This window comes from Phoenix dactylifera, chromosome 13 (assembly GCF_051530095.1).
Source record: "Phoenix dactylifera cultivar Ajwa chromosome 13, Ajwa_hap1_PhDact_Kaust_v1.1, whole genome shotgun sequence".
Classification (NCBI taxonomy): Eukaryota; Viridiplantae; Streptophyta; class Magnoliopsida; order Arecales; family Arecaceae; genus Phoenix; species Phoenix dactylifera.
Window position 1 is genome coordinate 16812403 of NC_143202.1, and position 10048 is coordinate 16822450.

The 10048-nt window shown below is 43.8% G+C and overlaps 1 long non-coding RNA gene across 1 annotated transcript; it reads right to left on the reverse strand.

Annotated features, from left to right (window-relative positions):
* Positions 1–9216: 9216 nt before the first annotated feature.
* Positions 9217–10048, reverse strand: LOC148700237 (uncharacterized). Its single transcript, XR_015972746.1, has 2 exons — positions 9529–10048; positions 9217–9398 (listed from the first exon to the last, which is right to left on the reverse strand). It is a non-coding gene; the product is annotated as an uncharacterized LOC148700237 (long non-coding RNA).

Below are 10048 nucleotides of genomic sequence, written 5' to 3' on the forward strand. Positions count from 1 at the left end.
GTATGCTCAATTTCATATTTGTTCTTAACCTGCCGCAAGTTTGATATAGAGTAGGGTTGTCAAGATTTGCATCTTGATACATGATCCTAATGTTTGATTGTGACCATCAGCATTTAAGTATCCCAATAATCTTACCATTTCTTTTAAAAGAAAATTCTTTAAGTGTTTATTTTAATTTGAAGTTTGGATTGGATGAGCTTGTAACTTAGCCATCCAATTGGTAGTTAATCTTAAATGGCAAATTGAGACAAGTGAAAAATGCTTGCTTTCTAATAATAGTTGATAATAACCTAGCCCTTTTTTCTTAAATTTTGAAAATGGAAATGAAGTTAATGATTTTCTAGTAAAAGGTTGCCTTTTCTTATATCTTAACACTAGATAAATCTAATGATAACATAACCTACAAGGCTCTTATTCTTTTCTTGTACTTCGCTTTCTCTTGTTTCATTAAACAAAATGTGGTGTGGCTTGTCACTGTTTTGCTCAAAAATAAAGGGATAACCTTTAAGGCTACAATTCAATGTACAACATCATTAGTGAACTAGGTCTTGAAATATGGCTTGAAATAGGTCTCATCTAGGGGTTCTAGATTCTAGTACTGGATGGTACATCTCCAGATGTTTTGGCCTAGATAATTATAGCATTGGTTGATCATCCCTCCTTTTTTTTATTGAAAATAACATGTGCAATATTGTGATAAAAAACAGAAAATTACTTCTCATTTTTGACTATTTATTAAGAGGGAGAATTTCATGAAGCTTTGCCACTTGCTTTATTGAAATAGTAACTTTCCGAGGGCATGTTTATGTATTTATTATTATGTATATATTAAATAAAATGATAATTATGTCGGCTTATTTTCTTTTTTATTTCTACTAGAAAAATTATTGGCTAGGTCAAAATTCTTGAAGGAGAATTTCATTCAAGACTCAAACCACTGATCCCTTGTTTCCAAGCAAGGTGGTGTAACCACTGAGCTGATGTTTAGATTATTCGTTTGTGTCTGCTTGAAATCATGAGACGCTTGGTTTTTAAACGATGCTCATATTTAATAATTTGCCTTTTTGGTCCTCTTAATAGCAATTGTAGGGTTGGAACCGAGTTGGACTGAGTCAGGCCACACCTTTGCCCAAGCCCGACCCAAAATTTCTTCGGGCTTTGGGTCGGCCGAAGGCCTAAAAAAATTGTTTAAATCCCGATTCGAGCCTGGTCCCGACGCAAGCCCCAATTAGATGGACCTGAATTAACCCATGTAGGCCAAATGACTAGGCGACCCAACCCGTCCTCATCTCCCTCCTTGATGTTAGCATCCCACATATGCTATGAAAATTTCGAAATAATTTTCAGATTGCAGCGGAAAAACATATACGGGATCCGTTCATCGCATGAACGTGTTTTAAAACCTTTCGTTTGTAGATAGATTAGAATTAAATTATTTTAAACCATTTTAAAATCATTAAGAAGATCAGATCTTCACCTTGTGAGGGTAGATGGTCTCCGCAAATCTGATTTACGTGGTATTTGATCAAGGCTCAGTGGAAGCCGCACACGCGTCCGGCCTCTACAGGTATCCACACGAAGTACTGACTCGATCGAAGCCTTTGGATCTCACCGGGGTGCTAGCTCCCTTGCAGAGATGGCTATGGATGGCTGAAGTCCTCTCCTTTGAATCAACCTTTGATTGGCTTGAGAGGAAGAAGAAGAAGGATGGATTTAGGAAGAAGAAAACAAGACCCGCAGCCTTTCTCTTTTTCTTCCTTTTTGGAACCAAGATGAAGAAGGAAGAGGGCGTCCCAAGCTTTTCTTTTTCTTCTCTTGATTGTGGCTCAAAGGAGGAAGATGGAGAAGGGTGCTCACGGCTGGAATGAGGAGAAAAACATTCATTTTGGCCAAAATTCCATACTCCCTTTTTTAATTGCAAGGGATAAAGATGAGCTCCTATTTTTTAGGAGCTCATCCTTATCTCTATTTCATGCCACCTAGGAGGGGCATGCGCCCCTCCTTTTTCTCCCACGCATGGCTCAAAGGGAGGGGCATATTCCCCTCCCTCTTATCCATTTAAATCTGCCACTTAATCAAATTAATGGGCGATTTAATTTGGGTCTAGTGCATGAGTCCAATCCTAGTCAAAATAGGACTTGTATGGACCTATTTCAATTTCCTCCCAATCCTAATCTAATTAGGACTTAATTGAACCATGACTCTATTGAACTCTTCAATCCTAATCCAATTAGGAGTCATGAAATTAATTAGATTAAATTTAAAATTAATTAGGACTTAAGAAAATCCTAATCTAGTCAGGACTTGTTCAAATTTCAGCCCTAAGACAATTAGGACATTAGAAATCCTATTCCAAGTAGGACTCTAATTTAATTTGAAATCCTAATCCAATTAGGACTCCATGATTTCCACTCCAAGTAGGACTCATGATCAAGTCCAATTAATTAAATCCAATTAATTAAATTAAATTACAATCCGATTGCAATTATTCCTTCTTCTAGCCACTAACTCTTAGCGGGTTTTCATTTATCAATCTAATTGATTATTTGTGATTCCTAATCACATTCAACCATTGGATCGGTCAATACCTCTAATGTGTGTGACCCCATAGATTCCATTCTGACTGGTAGTGAGATATATTATGATTTCTATCACAATATCATTGAAAACTCCTTTCAATGGGTTGAAACAATTCCAACTCAACTCACCAGGGATTATCGACCATCGAGATGATCCCTGTGAGTCTCACTATCCATCAGTGACACCTAGCAGTATGTAGTGGCCACCCAGCAGAATAGAATGATGAACCTCTAGGTGCAGCAATCGTATGATACAGTCCTTCTATCGTGGATCCCTACAGATCGGAGGTCATGGAAAACTCGTCAAATTCCGTCGTCTGTCATATGTCTAGATTTATTTGACTTGAGTTCGATAGTGAAAAACTCTTTCTCCACTTTATATTTCTGCCCTGGCCAAGGTCTTTGAACTCAGTCTAACAAATCACATAGGATCACTCCTTTTCTATCAAGGTCGATAGATTCCATGTAAGTGCATACCCTACTCCTACAGTGAACTTACTACAGCCAATCTACACTACAAGGACCCATATGGCTAGAGACCATGTATACGTGTAGTCAAACTACAATAACCTCACTGTGAGTAGCCGAAGCACTGCAGGTCAAAGGACCAGTCATACTACTGCAACATCAAGCAAGTCACTGACGAGTGGATAGACATCCAAGTGACTTCTTGTCTTGGTCACGCTCAGTACCCTTGTTCTCTAACAAGCACCTGCACTATTGATGGGACATCAGCTAGATCCCCATTTTATTTGCATATTTGTTTATTTTTATTCCTGGGTTTATTTGTGTTTAGGGTTTATTTGTGGTTTATTTTATTCTGGGCTTATTTGCATTTTTAGGGCTTACTTGTGGGTTTATTAGGATTTATTTCTGTGTAAGGGGATTTATGCAAATTTTGTATTTTGGCCCTATATATAGGGACCACTTTTCATGATTAGGGTTTAATGAAAGATTAACAATTTTCTTCCCCACGTTTCTTCTTCCTCTCTTTCTCCTTCTCTTCTCCTTCTTTTCTTCTTCTTCCTCCTTCTCTTCTCCCTCTTCTTCTGTTCCTGATTTAAAATTGCAACGTGAGTACATTGAAACCACTGAAGTCTACCTTCCCGGATTTGGTCCTACATCAACTTGGTATCAGAGCAAGGCTGGTTTTGCCCCTGCTGCCAAAGCCCCGATCCATCTCCCGGCTACTTCTTCCAAACCAAAAAAAAAAAAAAAAATCCCGTAGGATCACGTGACCTGCACGTTTTTCCAAAAAAAAAAAAAAAAACCTCTGTTTCTATCGAACGGAAACCCTAGGGTTTCCGCCGTCGACGCCATTGCCGCCGCCCCTGCCGTGCCGTCTCTGCCGCCGACGCCTTCTCCTCCGTCAACCGAGCCGCGCCGCCCCTGTGTCCGTGCCGTCCGTGTCGCTCCGCCTTCGCCGCCTCCGCCCGTGCCGCCTCCTGCCGCCGCCGAGATCCGCCATCGCTCGAGCCCCGTTTTCTCCCTCCCCACCGAGCCGCGCCGCTTCGCCGTCGCCGTCCCCGCCGCTCCCTCGACCGCCCGATTGCCACCACCACCTCCTCGGCCGCCTCCTTCTCGCGGTCGACCGCAGCGACAATCGCCGAGTCGCCGCCGCCGTTGCCAAGCCGTGTCACCTCCGTCCGGACGCCGCCTACGCCAAGCGCTCCTCTGACGCATCCACCCGAGCCGTTGCCGCCCGAAGAACCTCCTGCACTGTTTCCGGCCGTCACGCCTCTGCAGCATCTTCCCGATTTCGGCCACCATCTCCGCCGTCACCTCCCTCATCTCCTCTCCCTCTCTCACTTTCCCCAAATTTCCTCCACTCCATCGCCATCGCACGCCCCTGCAGTTCCGCCTCCTTACCACTGCCGACCGCCGCCTGCTGTTTTCCTCTTCCGCCGAGAAGCACCGAGCCCCTTCCCCCTAACTCCACTTTCCCCACCCCCTGTTGCATTCCTCCAAGCTACCATCGCGGGCTTCCTTGGCCCGCCGTCCACTAAACCCCTCTTCTGGCCCTGTTGCCACTTGTCCAGCAGGCCGCAGGCCCTATTTCAGGCCCAAACCAGAGTGTTCTTCAGCCCAATTCAACAGCCCAGGAAGCCTTGTGCTGTAGATGCAGTTCCACAACTCCAGCTAGCTCTGTCCGGCGCCCACTTCGTGTTCGAGACTCCACGAGCAGACGATCCTGGTCAACTGCATTCACCACAGGTAATAGGTTCTTCCTCCTTTGGGCTTGCTTATCTAAATATGTTCTAGTTCTCTTGCATGACAGCCCTATTTTGAAACTTATTTTCTTGTCAAACTGCAAAACCTAGAACATTTTCCACCACACCCGTCCTACCTACCAATTAAATCTAAATATTAAATTAGCACACCTTAGCGACAAGACATCATCAATATCCATAGATCAGATTACTTTTGGACTTTGAATGACTGTAAAATGTGTTTGCAACCTAACTTCTTATAGTGACTAATTTTCTACTTTAATTCTGAAATAACCAAAGTACAAATTAGTAACATTTAATTTTAAGTTACTTTTGTGAAAAGTTGCTGATTTCTGAATTCATAGTAGGTTGCATTAGTGGGTTGCATCAGTAGGTTGTCCTGCATCACATTTGGACAATTAGGATTCATTAGTAGCATTGCATATCATATCACCAACTAGAGTAGTTCCTGTATGCCCACCCGTAGTGGTAGAGAGTACGTCCTCACTGACTCTCAAACCCCTTTATCCACCATGGACCCCAGAGTTATACAAGATATTCTGGAACAATTAGCTGCAATACGAGCTGATCAAGACGAATTCAAACGTGAGATCCGTGCTCTAGTACAACACCCTAGGACTCCGGAACCATCATCCCCAATCGCAGCTTATCCCGAGTTTGGTTTGACCACACCGCCTGTAGCTTTTCCCCATCCTCCTAGGAACCAACTTCATCCTGATCACCAGCGCGATCTTGACGAGCGACTACTTCGTACCGTGCGAGCAGAAGCCCCCACATTTGCTGGTCAATTAGAGCCGAGCGTGTACCTTGATTGGAGAGCAGCCATGGATAATTATTTTGAGTGGTACGATATGACTGATGATAGAAGAGTACGGTTTGCCAAAATGAAGCTTATTGGGCAAGCTCACTGGTACTGGCATAACATTGAACATCGGCGTGAGACCCAAAGGCTTCCACGCATCACCACTTGGGAGGATATGAAAGAAAAACTGAATGAGAAGTATCTGCCATTCTCTTACCGACAACGCCTTATGGATAGATGGCAGAAACTAACTCAAGGAACTTCAACTGTTGCCGATTACATTGCACGATTTGAGGAGTTTCACATGAGGTGCGGTGTAATCGAAGAGGAGACTGTTACTCTTTCTAGGTTTCGAGCAGGACTCCGCGAGGAGATCCAGAAAGAATTGATCCTCCGAGAGATTACTACCCTTGGCCAGGCATACCAATTGGCTCAAGACGTGGATAGTTTTTTACGAGTCCCTGTGGTGAGACGTACCGACTCTCGGTTCTTACCCCCAGGAGCCCGACCTAATCAAAGCCATCTTCCACAACCCAGACCACTCTCCAACCATCCTTCCCAGCCCGGTTCTAGCCAAACACCGACTAGGACGTTCCCGGTGCCTGCTCAAAGTACATCAACTGATAAAGGAAAAGGCATATTAGGGTCCAACCCGCCCTTAAGAAACCAAACCCAGTGTTTCAGGTGCCAAAAGTTTGGCCATATTGCGTCCCAATGTAACGCCAAGACCTATTTAATGACTGAACTGGAAGCAAGAACCCAGGATACTGAATGTGTCGAAGAAGTCTATGAACCAAACATCGAGGATTTTGTAGATGACTTTGGAGACGAAAAGATCGGGTTAGAGTTTGTTCAGACTGAATACCAAAATGAGCCCACTGATAGGAATGACCAAAACCATAGGCTCCATGTGGTCAGGTGCACACTAGCCCAAACAAAGACCGAACAAGACTGGCGAAGAACCTCCCTATTTTATACACTTATTAAGATCAATGGTAAAACATGCAAAATCTTATTTGATAGTGGGAGTTGCATCAATGCCATTGCGTCTGGAGTTGTTTCTCGCCTTGGCCTGAAATCTACCCCTCATCCTAATCCATATAAAGTAGCCTGGGTAGATAAGACGTCCATTTCGGTATCAGAAAGATGCCTTGTCCCGATTCAATTCCTATCTTATAAAGACGAGATTTGGTGCGACTGCCTTCCGATGGACGTAGGTCAAGTCATTCTAGGAAGACCTTGGTTATACGATAGGGACGTCACACTTCATGGTCGGTCAAATTCGTGTAGTTTTATGTTCCAGGGTCGGAAAATTATACTGAATTCATTGCCTCCTAGAGAGCCCGGCCCTGAGAAGAAGGGTGCTACACCACAAAAAGATGAGTCACTTCACATCATTACTTCGAAAGAGGTAATGAAAGATATCGAAAGCCATTCACCTGTGTTCGCCCTTGTGGCTAGAGTTATCAATGTGGAGTCAAATGCCGAACATCCGGCCGCCGTAGTTTCTCTGTTGGAGGAGTTTCACTCTGTCTTCCCAATTGATCTTCCAGAGGCACTCCCTCCAATACGTGATATCCAGCACGTAATTAATCTCATTCCTGGAGCGTCACTGCCAAATCTTCCCCACCATAGACTCAATCCAAACGAGCACACTGAACTGAAACGCCAAGTTGACGAACTCGTCACTCGAGGGTATATTCATGAGAGTTTGAGCCCCTGTGCTGTACCTGCACTCCTCACTCTCAAGAAAGATGGCTCTTGGAGGATGTGCGTCGATAGCCGTGCTATCAATAAAATCACGGTTAAGTATCGTTTTCCCATTCCTAGGCTGGACGACCTTTTAGACTATATGTCTGGTGCTACAGTTTTTTCCAGGATCGACCTAAAGAGTGGGTACCACCAGATTCGGATTCGTTCTGGGGATGAATGGAAATAAAAGATGGACTCTACGAATGGTTAGTAATGCCTTTCGGACTAACAAATGCTCCAAGTACTTTTATGAGGGTGATGACACAGATCTTTCGACCTTTCTTGAACAAATTTGTCGTTGTATATTTTGATGACATCCTCATCTATAGTCAAACTCAAGAGCTCCATCTCTCACACCTAAGGCAGGTTTGTGAAGTCCTGTGGAAAGAAAGCTTCTTTGCAAACCCTAAGAAGTGTGCCTTCCTGACTGATCACGTCACTTTCTTAGGATTCATAGTGTCTTCCAAGGGTGTCTCCGCTGATCCAGAAAAAGTAAGCGCGATAGTCGATTGGCCTGAGCCCAAGACCTTAGCAGAAGTACGTAGTTTTCATGGTCTGGCTACTTTCTATCGTCGCTTCATTAGGAATTTTAGTTCAATAATGTCTCCCATCACAGATTGCATGAAGAAAGGAGACTTTATCTGGACTAAGTCGGCATCCCAAGTATTTAACGATATTATACATAGGATGACCGAAGCACCTGTCTTGCGCCTCCCTGATTTCACTAAGGTATTCGAGGTTGCATGTGATGCCTCTGGCGTTGGCATAGGTGGTGTGTTAAGCCAAGAAGGTCACCCTGTCGCGTTCTTTAGCGAAAAGTTAAGTGACGGCAGGTTGCGTTATTCCACCTATGATAAGGAATTCTATGCGGTAGTGCAAACTTTGCGACATTGGCGACACTATTTGCTACCGCAAGAATTTGTCCTGTATTCAGACCATGAGGCTTTAAAGTATCTCAATTCTCAAAAAAAACTAAACCTTCGACACGGTCGATGGATTGAGTTTCTACAAGCCTATACTTTTGTGCTGAAACATAAAGCTGGAGTTGAAAATAAGGCTGCTGATGCGCTTAGTCGACGGATCTTCCTCCTATCCATGATGAGCACTGAAGTAATTGGTTTTGAAAGGATCAGGGAACAATATACCACCTGTCCCGATTTTAGTAATGTATACGTGACCTTACGAGATGGAGTAGAGAGAGAGCACGATGATTTTTTTTTACAAGATGATTATCTCTTTCGCTCCGACCGATTGTGTATTCCTCGAACTTCTTTGAGAGATTTTCTAGTATGGAAAGTACACGCTGGAGGACTGTCTGAGCATTTCGGGAGAGACAAAACCATTGAGATGGTGGAAAGACGTTTCTTCTGGCCGAGTCTCAAGAGAGACGTGGCCAAGATCGTCGCTCAGTGCCGCACATGTCAATTAGCCAAACAACGTAAACAGAACACTGGGCTTTACACTCCACTACCTGTTCCTGATTGTCCGTGGCAAGATGTTAGCATGGATTTTGTGTTAGGGCTTCCACGTACCTCGACCAAACACGATTCCATTTTTGTAGTAGTGGACCGGTTCTCTAAAATGGCTCATTTTCTCCCATGTTCTAAGACTTCTGATGCTTCTAGGATTGCGAAACTCTATTTTGATGAAGTCGTTAGACTCCATGGTCTCCCTAAATCTATTGTGTCCGATAGGGATGTTAAATTTATGAGCTATTTTTGGAAAACTCTTTGGCACATGATGGGTACCAAGTTAAAATTTTCCTCTGCCTATCATCCCCAAACTGATGGCCAGACCGAAGTTGTCAACCGAAGTCTAGGGAGTCTTCTCAGATGTCTGGTAGGTGAGCATACTAGGACTTGGGATCTCGTGTTACCAACTGCCGAGTTTGCATATAATAGTTCGGTCAATAGGACCTTAGGCATGAGTCCTTTTGAAGTGGTGAATGGCTATAAACCTAGGCAACCCATAGACTTGATTCCCATGTCTCATCAACATAGAGTCTCTGAGTCTGCACAATCATTTGCTTCACACCTGCATTCATTGCATCAGGAGATCAGCAAACTTATTCACTCTAATAACTTAAAATATAAATCCCTTGCTGATTTGCACCGACGTTATAAAGAATTAAATGTAGGCGATTCAGTCATGGTAAGAATTAGACCTGAACGACTTCCTTCGGGGACGTTCAAAAAGTTGCAATCTCGTAGTGCGGGACCATTCAAAGTCCTAAAGAAAATCAGTTCGAATGCGTATGTTGTAGATCTTCCTGAAGACTATGGGATTAGTGCGACATTTAATATTGAAGATTTAGTCCCATACAAGAAATCAACATTCATTCCTTCTGACCCTTTTGTTGATACACCCACTGTTGTTGATCACCCTGATCTAGCACCTGCTAGTGAGCCTCTACCTCCACAGTTTCATGCATGCAGAGAACACATAGAACATATATTAGATGAGCAGGTTATATCTACCAGGAGAGGAAGCTACCAACGTTACCTTGTTCGGTGGAAAGGTCGACCCGAATCAGATGTGTCGTGGATTTCGCGAGCTGAGTTGCAGCGCCTTGACCCGGATCTTCTGGAGCAGTACGACAGCCGACCCGATCTACACTCGACGGGGTCGAGTTTTTCTCACCCGGGAGGAGTTGATGGGGACATCAGCTAGATCCCCATTTTATT